Below are 14,278 nucleotides of genomic sequence, written 5' to 3'. Positions count from 1 at the left end.
CTGCACATCACTCATGAGTTACTGCGCTCCGCAGAGCCGACAGAATAATTTATGTGGATTCTTGTCTTGGAGTTTTTTTTCTTTTCATTCCTTACTAAAATGACAATGATTTCATCAGTATTATATTTTATAAAGAAAAAAACATCGCATTTGTGCTTATTACAACTTCGTTTTTCTGAAACGGGAGACTGTTCTGTATAATGCATCCTTAATTTATATGTAAAGTCTACAGCACTTGTAATGAACATCGTGAATAGTGTCAAATGACATAAAACTACTTCGATCTTAATGTTACATTTAATTCAGTTTAAACTGAACATTTCGGAAGGATCTAATTGCTTAGTCGCCCACACGAAATAGAGCATTCAGAAGATATTTAAAGTGCGGATTAAACTGTACGTTGTGTTTCCAACTGCATCGCAGCACGAATTTTACACCCTTTGTTTTTCGATGATTTGCAAATCCTTCGCTCAGCAGAGAGCTTGTACCGGCTGATCTGATGCACATTTGAGATTATCGTTCAAATATATACAGTGCATAGCGTTTACATTTGTCCTGATGTGATTGATTATGCTTAATCTGTTTAATGTTGAATCGGCATCCAGTCCACCGTTGCTTCCTACTGCGCGACTGATGCTGCCCGATTTGCGTTTGGAGCAAATGACTCTGGGTATCTTGACTGACATCTATATATAATCTTACATATATTATCTTAATTGGATGGACAGTGAAATAGAGATCTGTTTTACAAAACACGTTTATTTTACTTTTTATAAAATTTTGCATTATACATTTAGGAAATTGGCTATAATATTTAACACCTGAAGGGGGCGCACGAGCGTTTCTAATAAAGCACAGAACTGTTTGCGGACTGTATTCCTTAACCGTAAGGTATAAATGGTGGTCTAAGGGTTATAGGGATCTTTTGTAAATCGCACTTAAGCTGCAGATTTAAGTTTGACTGTCACTAACAGTGGATAATAAAGTGATGTGCCATTTTTGCTTGCTCTGAATTTCCTTTAAACATGAAAAAGAGACTGTGCATTTAGTTCAATATACACCATGGCATTTTTCTAAGCCCGGTTAATTCTGAGCAGGGTCGTGGGAAGCTTGAGCCTATCCCAGCAAGGCAGGAACAATCCCCAGAGAGGGTGCCACACACAAACAGACACACACACACACATGCATGCTAGGGCCAATTGAGTGTTGCCAATCCATCTTTGGACCATGGGAGGAAACTTGAGCACCTGCAGGAAACCCATACAGACATTAGAGAGAACACACAAACTCCATGCAGGGAGAACCCAAAGCCTTGTCTCCTTACTGCGAGGCAGCAGTTCTACCACTGTGCTGCCTAGTCAATTATAATTAAGTTGCAAATCATGTACACTTTGGAGTTGCTTTATGCTTAGGGCCCTTTGCTTTTTTATAAGGAAGTTAGTGAGTACGCATATAAACCCTTGAGGCATATTTTTAGGATGTCAGTGCACAATGGGGAAATTTCAACAGATTTGAAAATGGTAAACGGTTATCCCTTTATTTAAAGAAGGGTAGATCCATGGTCTGAACAAAAAATTGTGGGTCCAATGTCTTAGCCACTGTGTCAGTTATTACATTATTGTGCTCGGTAATGGACTGACGCCCCATTCGGTGTTAACTCTTGCCTTGCACATGATGTTATAGAGCTATATGTCCTCTCTCCCTGTATCATATAAATCAGGTCCCAAAAATGGGGACACTGAGGCTAGGGATCTGTGCTGGCAATCGGAAGGTTGCCGGTTCAAATCCCATAAAATGCCAAAAGTGACTCTATTCTGTTGGGCCCTTGAGCCCAACCAAAGGCCTTAATCTACCTGCTCCGATCTGGGCATGACGTGCAGGCCCTCCAACCTGCAGGGAAAAACCTGGGGGTTGGTGGCAAAACTAGTGTGGTGCAGAGATGTCATCCATTGCATGGCTGCACTCAGGTCTGAGTCCTAATCTGGGATCCAGAGTTGCTTTGTCATGTGGTGGGTATGGCAATGCACTGTATAACTGCATCCTCCTAACCTTCTCGTCCACCTCCTCCGAAAATGGACCTAATAGTGAATAGCATTTGGTAAAAGCATCAATTACACCCTCAGTTCCACACCGATTCACTGTGTGACCCTAAGTAGGTGAGTTTACTTCAATTGTAAAAAAAATAAAATACACAAAGCATCTATAGCTTGAGGTGGGAGGGTGCATCGGGTTATACACAGAGATAGCTGTTGAACTTTGTACTACCACACTGGAAGTGGTGTTCAGTGATGTTATGATAGTTAAAAGTCGTCCAAATCTGATATAAAATTGCTATGCATCGACATTGTTTCATAGCCTAACAGGAGAGATGCCTCATCCTATTATGGATCTTAGTAAATCTTAGTTCATTGACAAGAAACAGTAATAGTTAAAGCCTTAAGTTCAGTCACAGCCTTCATTTATGTAATCTAAGTCAGCTGAAGGCAGTCGCCTAGAGAGGCATACCCAGTGATTCACTGCAACTAAACCACAGCTTGCCCCGTCATGGTGGGCTCTGTGTGCATGAGTGCTGACAAACAATGCATATAATGCAATGAGGAATGACGAAAGCAGGTGTTTTAGACCTCACAAATAGAAGAGAAGCTCATCTGAATGATGACTCATGTTTTACGTGCCATGATACAATGGAAGAAAGTAAAAGGGGCTTGTCAAAGATTGGCCGCACCCATTAACCCCTCATACAGTACTGGCTTTGTCAGGCAGCACACTATTGGCTGTCAGGAAAAGGGGTGAGCATGACTGACTGGTGGAAAGTTGGCATGCAGTCACTAAATTTGACCTTCCCAGTGATTTTCAGTCATGTAAACCGATTACAACTGGAACAGCAACGAGATTGGCAACCGTAGTCAGCAAGTCTAACATCCTACAACTAAAAGTTGTGTAATGCAATATTGGCTTTACTAATTACTTTTACTCACCCCAACCACACTGTTATCAATCATTCTCTTTCTCTCTATGATGTTCTCAGTAAGAGTGACTCGGCATGCATTTTATCAAAAACATGGGTAATATGTTTCTAGCACTTCACTTTGTGGATTAGCTCTGTTGCATCATCTGCCTTTTTTGTCCCTTCTGTATTTCACTTATTGTGAGTGCACACACCACAGAGAGTACGTAACAGTGAGTGTTAATTAGTATTGCAAACATAGTGACCACATGCCTGAGGCCAATGGTGTTGGCTCTTTGAAAAATTGAAGGTTTTGTTTTGACTTTGAAAGTAATCCAGTGAGATCAGTTCAGTGCACATTTATTGTCATGTGTACAATCAGATTCTTACTTGCATGCTCAATAGGCATACAACATCAACCATGTTCCAATGCTGCAATTGGCTTCATAGGTTATTTAAAATATAAAAATACAGAACATACCAAAGATAGCATGGGTTCAAGTGACCAATCAGGCTTCTGCTAGTGACTGTGAGGGCATCTCTTCTTCACCATTTGAGACCCATTAGACTGCATTGAGCATAAGACAGGAACCAGTGTTAGGGGAACAACTGCCCATTGCATGGCTCAATCACAAGTACTAAGTTAAGCCAGGCCAAGTTTATTTTTATGTATTCATAGTTCATAATACATATTGCAAGCATGGATAAATAACAAGTATACTTAGCATGCAACATACAGTACATATACAGTCATCAATATGCTTGCATGTTTATCAATCTAGCAAAAACAGCTGATTCAATTTTCACTAAACATGCATTTAAGTTGCCATTGGTCCAATTTAAAATCTAGTATATATGGCATTTTGTAGAACAGTATTTATTTAGCTATAACTCCTCACAGGACAAATGATATAAGATAAAGGTAGATTATTTTTTTAAATAAGTGTTCTTTGAATAGATAGATAGATAGATAGATAGATAGATAGATGTGAAAGGCACTATATAACAGATAGATAGATAGATAGATAGATAGATAGACAGACAACACACTATAACAGACAGACAATCTTAAATATTCCTTTTTAGTCATTCTAGTGTGTCCAATAAAGTCCAATAATAACCCTGGGAAAAATCTATCTATCTATCTATCTATCATATAGTGCCTTACGTATCTATCTATCTATCTATCTATCTATCTATCTATCTATCTATCTATCTATCTATTATATAGTGCCTTATCTATCTATCTATCTATCTATCTATCTATCTATCTATCTATCTATCTATCTATCTATCTATCTATCTATCAATCCATCCCCAGGGAGAAGTTTGGTCTTTTACAGAAGCTCTTTAAATAAATACATAAGTAGACAAATACATACACACACACAGTAAAGTTTGAATACACACCAGAATCGCTAAAAAGGAAGAATAGTTAAAAAGAAACAAATCTTCTGACTTGACAGTTCTAGTTCCAGTAAGGCATTATGCTGGTGTATTGCTGTTGCTATAAAGAACCGTCCAAGTGCTTCTTGACAAACGTCTGCCAAATGATTTGTTGGCTGAAAGTCCTTAGTGTCAGTGTGTCAGCGAGAGGATGTGCAGCTTTGTTCATAATGGCATTCTGTTTTTTTTTTTAAATTCTCTCCTTTGCTATGACCTCCAGGGGGTCCAGAGAGTGTCAAATAACTGAGCCTGCCCTTTTAATCAGCTTGTTGATTTGGTGGGCCTCTCCTAAGTGATGTTACCAGCCCAGCATACCACAGCATAGAGAATCGCACTGGCCATCACAGAGTTGTAGAAGATGTGAAGGATATCAGTACTCACGTTAAAGGAACACAGTCTCCTGAGGAAGAAGAGCCTGCTCTGCCCTTTCTTATATAGCTCCTATGTGTTACAAGACTAGTCTAACCTGTCATTGATTTGGACCTCCAAGTATTGAAGGAGTGGGCCACCTGTACCTCCCCTTCTTGAACAGAGGCTGGACATAGAGGTTCTTTGGCGAGGCGAAAGGCAATAGCCATTTCCTTGGTTTTGCAGAGGTTAAGATGCAGACAATTCTCATTGAACTAAGAATCAAAGCTCTCCACTCAGCAGTACTGGATGCAGGGCAGGGACTATACCTGGACAGAACACCAGGGCATCATTGGAAAAATGCATGTGCAAACTCACACTAGGCCAGTTTGGAATTGACAATTAACCTAACACACTGTAACCACAAGGGTGTGCCACTGAGCCCCAAACCTCAGACACAATATCACCCAACAACTCTCCGGGTTTAAATAAAGGGTATTTACTTTTTAAAAAAGTGTTTCCAATAATCACCAGACAAAATCAATACCAGAATACAATAAGAAAACAAGTTCTTCCATCCTGCTTTCCTCCAAGTGAGTGTTGCCTACTGCTTCCCGACTCTGACTTCCAGAGGTGAGCCTGTGGGAACTGCTTCCCGTGCCATTTACAAGTTCACTTCCAGGTTGTGTGGAAACCACGGCGGTCCTCCATGAAAGTCCCTTCTGGCAGCACCCAAAGACCCTGGCATTTCTGGACTCCAATTTCCATGCCACCCTGCGGGTGTCCTAATTGGAATCAGCCATGCGGAACACTGCCACCTGCCATGTGTGGGGGAACAAACTGCTCCCAGCACCCATGTATGCTCAGTCCATTCATTATGGCCTCCTGGCTGAGTATGAAATCATCCTCCATCCCAGCCAAGAAGCCTGTCTTTCCTCCAAGGCACTTATTGTCCATTTTTGAAAAAGACCTATGCAAGCATATGGGGAAAAGGTACAACATGGAGAAGAACCAGGTATGGGGTTTGAACCCATGTTTCCAGATCTGTGAGGCAGAGTACTCACAATTTTAACCACCCCTTACCTACATTAACCCCTATTTACCAAGGATATTTTCTGACCTAACTGCTTGATGCACACCAAGCATGCACTATATCCATCCATCCATTAACCAACCCGCTATATCCTAACTACAGGGTCACGGGAGTCTGCTGGAGCCAATCCCAGCCAACAAAGGGCACAAGGCAGGAAACAAACCCCAGGCAGGGCACCAGCCCACCGCAGGGCAGACACACACACACCAATCACACACTAGGGACAATTTAGAATCGCCAAACCTGCATGTGTTTGGACTGTGGGAGGAAACCAGAGTAGTGAGACGAAACCCACGCAGACACGGGGAGAACATGCAAACTCCACGCACGGAGGACCTGGGAAATTGAACCCAGGTCCCCTAACTGCGAGGCAGCAGTGCTACTACTGCACCACCGTGCCACCCATGCACTATGTTTTCAACTTTATTTGTTTTGCAATGTTTATGTCTCCTCTTATTGTTCTCAGCATTTACACAGGTTATGTGTTAGACATTTCAGGTGTTACTGTGCAGTTGCTTTCCAAATTATGCAATGTTCGTTATATTCTTGTCATTATGTACCACTTATTATTATTCATGTTAATCATGAAGTAAAGGCTCTTAATGTGAAGTCCTTGATATATCGCAGAGACCTGTAATACTTCACAATCATTTCCAAACTTGGCACGTAATCAGTGACTCTTAATGGCAATCAAAAAACGTCAGGGGTCCCTTGCATTACATCATAATGCTCACATTAAGGTCATTTGATAATCAAGTTCTTGAGTGAGAATGAATCATACTGAGAGCCTTTAATGGTGGAATTGATTTAGCTCTTTAAGATTCAGTCATCTTTTTACAGTAAAGAAGGGAAGAAGAATAGTAATGCAGCACAAAGAGAGAACTTAGCTAGTTTCTGGTGGCAGCAACAGCAGCAAACATCAAACCCCCATGCTGCTTCTCAGATTCAATTGATGAAAGAAGCTGTGAAAACAGAACAAGGTGGTGACAAAGACAAAGAATTCTACTCAGTAAGGAAGATAAATGCTGCTGTAGTTTCTTTTAAGATTTTGATTTGTGTTGGTCAATGAGAGAACATAGAAGCATGATGTAAAAAAATGATACCTATAATCCTAGTCAGAAAGCAGGAAAAATGCCTCCTTTTAAGGCAGCTGAAACAAACAGGGATGCAGAGACAACACAAGCCACTAGAGAGGGTTGGTGCTTGGTGTTCCTGTAGCAAATGCACTAGAACTAGTCTCACAGTGCCTGACATGATTCTCAGAAGAAGACACACACCTGGGGACAACTCGCTAGAAAGTTTTGTTGTAAACAGTGGTGAACTCTGCAGGTGAAAAGGCTCCGCCCACAGAATTTCTCCCTAAAAGCCTGCCCCCAATTTCCTACAGTCTGTACACTTTTAAAGCTGCAGGGTCCCACTTCTACCCATGTATTAGACAGATACGTAAAATAAATAAAGAAAGGCATGGAGAGTAAATGAAACTAAACAAAAAACAGAAAGTTAGAATTTCCGTTATCAGTTGCACAAGGTAACTGAGGCTCAGTGATTAGTTAGTACAGGGTGTCCTCGGGTTACGATGTCTTGACATATGATGTTTCGAGTTTACGACGCTCACTCCCATAAAAACGTAAAAAAATTGAGACGCGAGTGTTTCGGTTATGCCGTTAACGTCGTACTTACAAATTACATGGGTAAACTATTTTGGTTGCACATGGCGGAAGTACGTGGCGTTTGAGTGAGGGAGCTGGCAAACTAGTTTGGTTGCGCGTGGCACAAGTGTTCCATTTGTGTTGCTTTGTTTGGAGACTTTTTGACCCTTATCATGGCTCCTACATGAAAGTGAGTCTTCAGATGGTAGTGTTTCAAAGAACAGGAAAGCCATCATGAAGAAAGTGAAATTAGACATTGTAAAGAGATCAGAAGGAATGAAGGTAAGGAATTTTTTTTACACTCATTTTTCTGTTACTACAGTACAGTATATTTATGTCCTTTTCCTTTTTCTGTGGCTTAGTTGTGTTTTTATGTTCTAGATTGTGATTTTACAAATGTGTTAGGATAGGTAAGTGACTTAGGCTAGGGTGTGTTTTGACTTACACCAAAATTCGGGTTACATCACTGTTGTAGGAGCGGAACTGTGTCATAACCCGAGGACCCCCTGTATAGTGTAATGAGTATAAAAGATACACACAAACTCACTTAGACCATAACAGATACTTGGCCCCATGCGTTTGAGAAGTGCTTCTATCTGCTATGATATCTTTCTGTCATTTTGACTATTGCATCACTACATAGCATAACAACAGCAAATAGAGTTTAGAGAGGCACTGTGTTCTATAGATATAGTACGTTAAAACATTGCTGCTATATTCAGTCATGACGTTTTTGCATTTCTAATTAGACCATCATTTTTTAATTTTTATTTGTTAATGTTAATTTACTTTGTTTTAAGTGTGTTTGTTTATAATGCACAAAGCACCTATTGCAATAGCCTATGTCTGTCTGTCCACATGAAACAACTCGTCCCACAGCGGACCAATTCTGTTTTTCTCAAAAAATGTTTAAAGGAATAGTCTACCCAAAAATTGATTATTTTTAAGTGTGCTTGTTTATACTGTACAAAACACAAATTCTCTGTCTGTCTGTCCACATGAAACAATTCGTCCCACAGTGGACCAATTTTGTTGAAATGTGGCAAACTTATTTTTCAAGTAAATTTGTCATCACAATTCAATTTTTATTGAGATCTCTTAAACAGATAATGCTGTACAAATATTTGACATTTCAAAGTCTCCCTTTGAAAAAATATTAGCTACTCTGCAGATTCATCTGTTTTAAAACAGAGAAACATTCCATGCAACTTCAACTATAAATTACTTTACTGTTTCAATTTTATCTTGACAACAGTTACACCAGCTTGTATATTTTGCACATTTTCCTCTTTTCCTCCTTCAATAGCCACTACGGATGGCAAACAGATCCCCAGTACAAGTTAATGAAACACCAACAGGCTGCATGCATGGGTAGGAAGTTACTCGCTGTCATGAGGTGCTTGTGTCAGTTGGTGGGCAATCCTCTGCTGGCAAGTCCAGATGAGCACATGCGAAAACCTCTCCAGAAGCAAGTTGTTTCTGCTTTATGAAGATTTCTCAGCTGCTTGAGCACAAACATAAGAGAACCAATGCACCAACATTTCACCGCTCTCAATGCTTTAAGTCGTAACAGGTAAATTAAATGTTATTCCTAACTGTAATGACTGAAGTACCATGTAGCATGTAAGCTCTTATGCATAAAGTAAAAAATTAAATAGTAATTAAAAACAAGAGTAAATAAATTAAATAATAATTTAATACGTAAACAATGCACCATTTTTGTATCACTAATTTTCATCTGATGTCTATGACAGTTATTTCGTCCACCATTTTGGGCTCAGATTTTAAGTAGATGATATTGTAAAATGCTATTAAATGTGTTTTGTCTGGCATCTGCCTTTGTGGACCTCTGTTTCTTCCTCTCGTTTTGCTTGTTTTGGATGCCTTTATTTCTTGTTATACACAGCTTTTTTACTTCTTGATTTTTCATTATACTCTTTTTTACCCTCTAATAAGAAATTTATTTCACTGTGTTCTTTAGCTGCAAAGATCCTACCTGGCATTTCACTGGAACACGCAAGGCCAATGTCTAATAAATTCTCGGAGGAACTCATTTTATAATTTATTTTTTTTAGAACTTTCGACTGTCCTATTAATTTCTCTTCCCCATTTACAATATTATCCATAGAAAAAAAAGGAGTTGTGCTTATTTTTATGTGCTTACTTTATTCTAATCTGGATGTGTAGGGGTTGCTGCTGTCACTTTTTTTGTTTCTAGCCATCTCTAAAGTGGGTTGGGGGGCACCGGTGGGATGGAGACTTTAATCTCTTTTTGACGTTGCACTTTTCTTATCCCGTTGTTCCACTTTTATACAAATTTAATACAAATTGTTTACAAAAAAACATGTGTTTTATGTACTTTACTAATTCATGTAATTACATTCTGTTATTGTGACTATTTCTGGATATGACTCATTGTTACAAAAATAGTTAATAACCAGAAATGTGATATCCGTCTCTTTGATGAAATAAATAAACAAAAAACAGAAATGCTCCATCTTTCAAAACAGTTAACTAAGTTCCTGAATGTTATGCAATGAGTGCATTGTTTAACTTATACTTTGTACTTATCCTTTGTGCTGTTCCTGTCTTTACTCTCTTATATTTGTTAATATTTTAATAAAAATGCATCTTTTAAAATTTCTGTCTTCTTTAGAATTATTCTTTGAGTGGAAGTAAACTAAAATGGCTCACTGAAGTTTTATTATAATACAAAATACGATTCTTAAAACTGCTTAATTCAATTTAAGGTCATGAGTTGGATTGAATCTAAGTGGACCAGCAGACTCTCAAACTAAATAAATAAAAATAGTCAAAAACACACTGTTGTCAAGCTGGCAAGAGGTTACCACCATCAAGGGTAGCAAAAGAGATACAGAAAGACAGAGAGCTGAGTGATGATGGGGCAGCAACTCTTGCATGTGTACTGAATGTCTGCAAGGGCGAGGGTGCCAGCATGAGAAAGACAGAGAGGCCATCTGGGTAGGAACATGCCACTGTTTACCAGGGCGTTGGAGGGTGTGAAAGTATGGCTGGACCTTTTGTTCAAAAAGAGAGAGAAAAAGAATGAGAGAGAGAGAGATGCCATCTGGGTAGAAACATGCTTGCATTTTACAGGATGTCAGAGTTTTTGAAAGCATTGCTAAGAACATAAGACATCTGACAAAGCAGAGAAGCTAAGCTATCCCAATATCTGATCCAGATACTTCTTAAAGGTTGTCAAGGTGTCTGCTTCTACTCCATATTTTGTTAGTTTGGTCCAGAGTCCCACAACTCTTTATGTAAAGAAGTGCCTGGTTTCCGTCTACTTCCCTTTCATTTCATTGAGTATGTGATTCACTCTTAACTTGAAAGAATTCTGCTGGATATTTTTTATCAATGCCTTTGAGAATTTTGAAGACCTGGATTAGGTTCCCTCACAGTCTCCTTTGCTCGAGATTAAACAGGTTTCATTCTCTGAGTCTGTTGGCATACAACATGTCCTTTAATACTGGAATGCACCCATGCCGCAGCAGTGGAAAACATCCTGCATCATTTCTGTTCCAAAGAAGGTGGGCTGAATGACTACAGACCAGTGGCACATCATGAAGACCTTTGAGAGGCTGGTCCTGGAGTATATGAGTCCTCTTGTGGTAGAACACCTGGACCCACTTTAATTTACCTATCAAACAAAGATTGAAATGGAGGATGCAATTATCTGTCTGCTCTACATGGCTTATTCTCACCGAGACAAAGCTGGCAGCACTGTGAGGATTACTTTTTTTTATGTCTCCAGTGTCTTTAGTACCATCCGGCCATCCCTGTTAAAGAGCTGACTCAGACATATGCAGTTGAATGAGCCGACAGTGTCCTGGATATTGTGTCTCTCATTTGGATGTGAGCTACACCAGAGCATCACAAGGAAAAGTTCTGTCTCCTTTTCTCTTCACTCTGGACACCTCCAACTATAAATATAATACCATAGTTGGTTCTGCACTTATGGGGTGTATTGATAAAGGGGATGAGACACAGGAGGAAGATGTTTTTTCTTTATGCAGAAAGAATTGTCTGCAACTTAACATCAGCAAAACTAAGGAACTGTTTATTGATTTTCGCCACACCAAAGAGCCTCTATGTCCAGTCACTATTCAGGGATTGAATGTAGAGATGGTTTACTACTATAAGTACTTGGGGCTCCACAGTAATGGCAGCTTGGACTGGTCTCGTAACAAAAAGGAACAATATAAGAAATTGCAGAGTTGGCTTTCTTTTTCTTAGCAGACTGCATTCCTTTAAAGTGAGAAGTGACATCCTTCGCATCTTCTATAACTCTGTGATGGCCAGTATGATTTTCTATGCTGTGCTATGCTAGGCTGGTAACATCACTTCAGGAGAGGCCCACTGAATCAACAGGCTAATTAAAAGGGTAAGCACAGTTATGGGGCACGCTCTGGACCTCCTTGGAGGTCAGGAAAGGAGAAGATTAAAATGAAACTGAGTGCCATTTTCAACAATGCTGCCCAGCAAATGAATCGTTCAGCAGAAGTGTGTCAAGAAATGTGACTGGGGCTCCTTTATACCAATGGCAACACGCCTGCGTTATACCTCACTGGGACTCTGACCTTCAAGTAAGAAGTTTCCTTTTTGTCATTTTGGTGTGTGTGTTTGTGTTCAGACCATACTGTAGTGTTTGTGTGTGTCTATCTATCTATCTATCTATCTATCTATCTATCTATCTATCTATCTATCTATCTATCTATCTATCTATCTATCTATCTATCTATCTATCTATCTATCTAACTGGTTGATCTCCTCTGCACAGCCTCTGGCACTGCCATGTGTTTCTTGTAGCATTGTGACCAGAACTGCACACAATACCCCAGATGTGATGCCACTAGTGTGTTTTATAGTATGAACATAACATCCCTTTATATTCAACAGTTTTCAGGATATAACCTAACATTTTATTTGCCTGTTTAATTGCTGCTGTGCACTGCATAGACAATGAAAATGTTGTGGCACCATAAACCCCTAAATCCTTTTCAGAAGTTGCTTTCTGTGGGATGGTGTCTCCAATCTTGTATTACCAATTGACGTTCCTTTTGAACCACGTGTAGTACATTAAACTGCTAAGCATTCTGTTCAGAATGAGAGAGAGAAAACAGGCCATGGAGGATGTCAGAAGGTTACGAGATCTTCGCATAAACAGGTTGCAGCATAAGAGCTTAAGCCAGGGCTATTGCTGCTTATTCAAAGGTGAGGTTAGGGCAGACAGGCAGACAGCCAATGCTGCATCACACTCCCTGATTTGGAGCTTATAAAAATGTTTTACATTTATTATGATTTTAGAATAATAAAGTGTAGCGTAGTGGTTATGTTCTTAATGTAGATGTATTAAAAATAAAATTATGAGCACAGAGCAGTACAAAAGTAATGTGGTGAGGGGTGCACACTCACAGCTTCAGGAGACTGGGTTAGAATTCCAGTCTGGGTTGTGTCTGTGTAGATTTTTCTGCGGGTGCTGTAGTTTCCTCCTAAATCCCAAACAAGTGTAGGTTTGGCGACTAGATTGGCCTGGTATGAATAAGCAAGGGCACTCCACAATGGAGTGTGCCTGATGCTTCTGGCATGTACAGTCACTGCTGCTCTCTGCAACACTATAACTAGATTAGGTGGTTTCAGCAAATGGTTGGCTAAATAATTGGAAAAAAATCTGCAGAAGCCTCTAAGAAGTGGACAGTAAGGAGTGCAGAAATAATACGTATGATCTCAGAGGTCTGAATGTTATTTTGCTAAGATTTTGAAATGACTACGGCGCGTCTGCAGTACTTCCAAAAGCTCATGATATAATAACTCTGTTACAAAGAGCTTTAACAGCCAAGCCCTAAAACAGATTCTCGTCCATCTAGATCTCTAAAGGGACAGATAGCAATAATTCAGCTGAAGTCGTGGCGTTCACCACTGAGTGGAGTTAAAAAGAAATGCATGATTTCATTTTTGTGGTTTCCTATTCTGGAGCTGTCCCAATTTTCATTACTGAGACTAAACAAAAGACCTGCTTCTCGACTTTCCTTTAATCATCTCTGCCATTATTACCGGACCTGTAATAATTTCCTAAGAGTTTGTGCAGTGCATCCCATGTTGACTTAAATATTTGTAATTTTTAGATTTAATTGCACTGCCTGGAGTCTCTTAACAATTTACTTTTAAAATATGTGTACAGTCCACTAGCTACTATCAGTTTTGTTTTTAGTTCACCTGGCATTAATGTGATTTGAATTATTTACTTTACATAAGCATTTTCTTTTAGTTAAATGTAATAACACTCTAGTGGTATTTCTTTCACGTAGTCTAGCAGAAAAATGGCTTTCCTATTTTGACATATTTTGCTACCTTACGATAAATTGTATAGCTTAAAGCACTTTGCAAAGCCGAGTGCCATGGAATGCACTCTAAATATAAAGATGGATTGATTGATTAGAGACTTTTAGCTATCTGCTCTTTCCTTTTCAATTCTAGATCTATTATTTCAGAATGTACTGAAGCACTAAGCTGCACCATTACCTAAAAGTACTTGCTACTACAGTGTGCTTTACGCGATTTATTATATGATAACATACTTTTTTTTAGGTAATATCACAATAAAATTGTCAGGTTGATGTGGAAAAGGAATAAGGACACATATACACATGAAATATGTTATTGTCTTTGTCTGCAGTGAATGATTATGTCATAATCTTCGAAACAAGAACACAATTTTAGATGTTTTTTTGCCTCTCCTTTTAAAGCTCGGCAGAAGGCAGATTTATTATAGCT

Source organism: Polypterus senegalus, chromosome 7, assembly GCF_016835505.1.
Source record: "Polypterus senegalus isolate Bchr_013 chromosome 7, ASM1683550v1, whole genome shotgun sequence".
NCBI classification, from domain to species: Eukaryota; Metazoa; Chordata; class Cladistia; order Polypteriformes; family Polypteridae; genus Polypterus; species Polypterus senegalus.
This window is presented reverse-complemented; position numbering follows the sequence as displayed.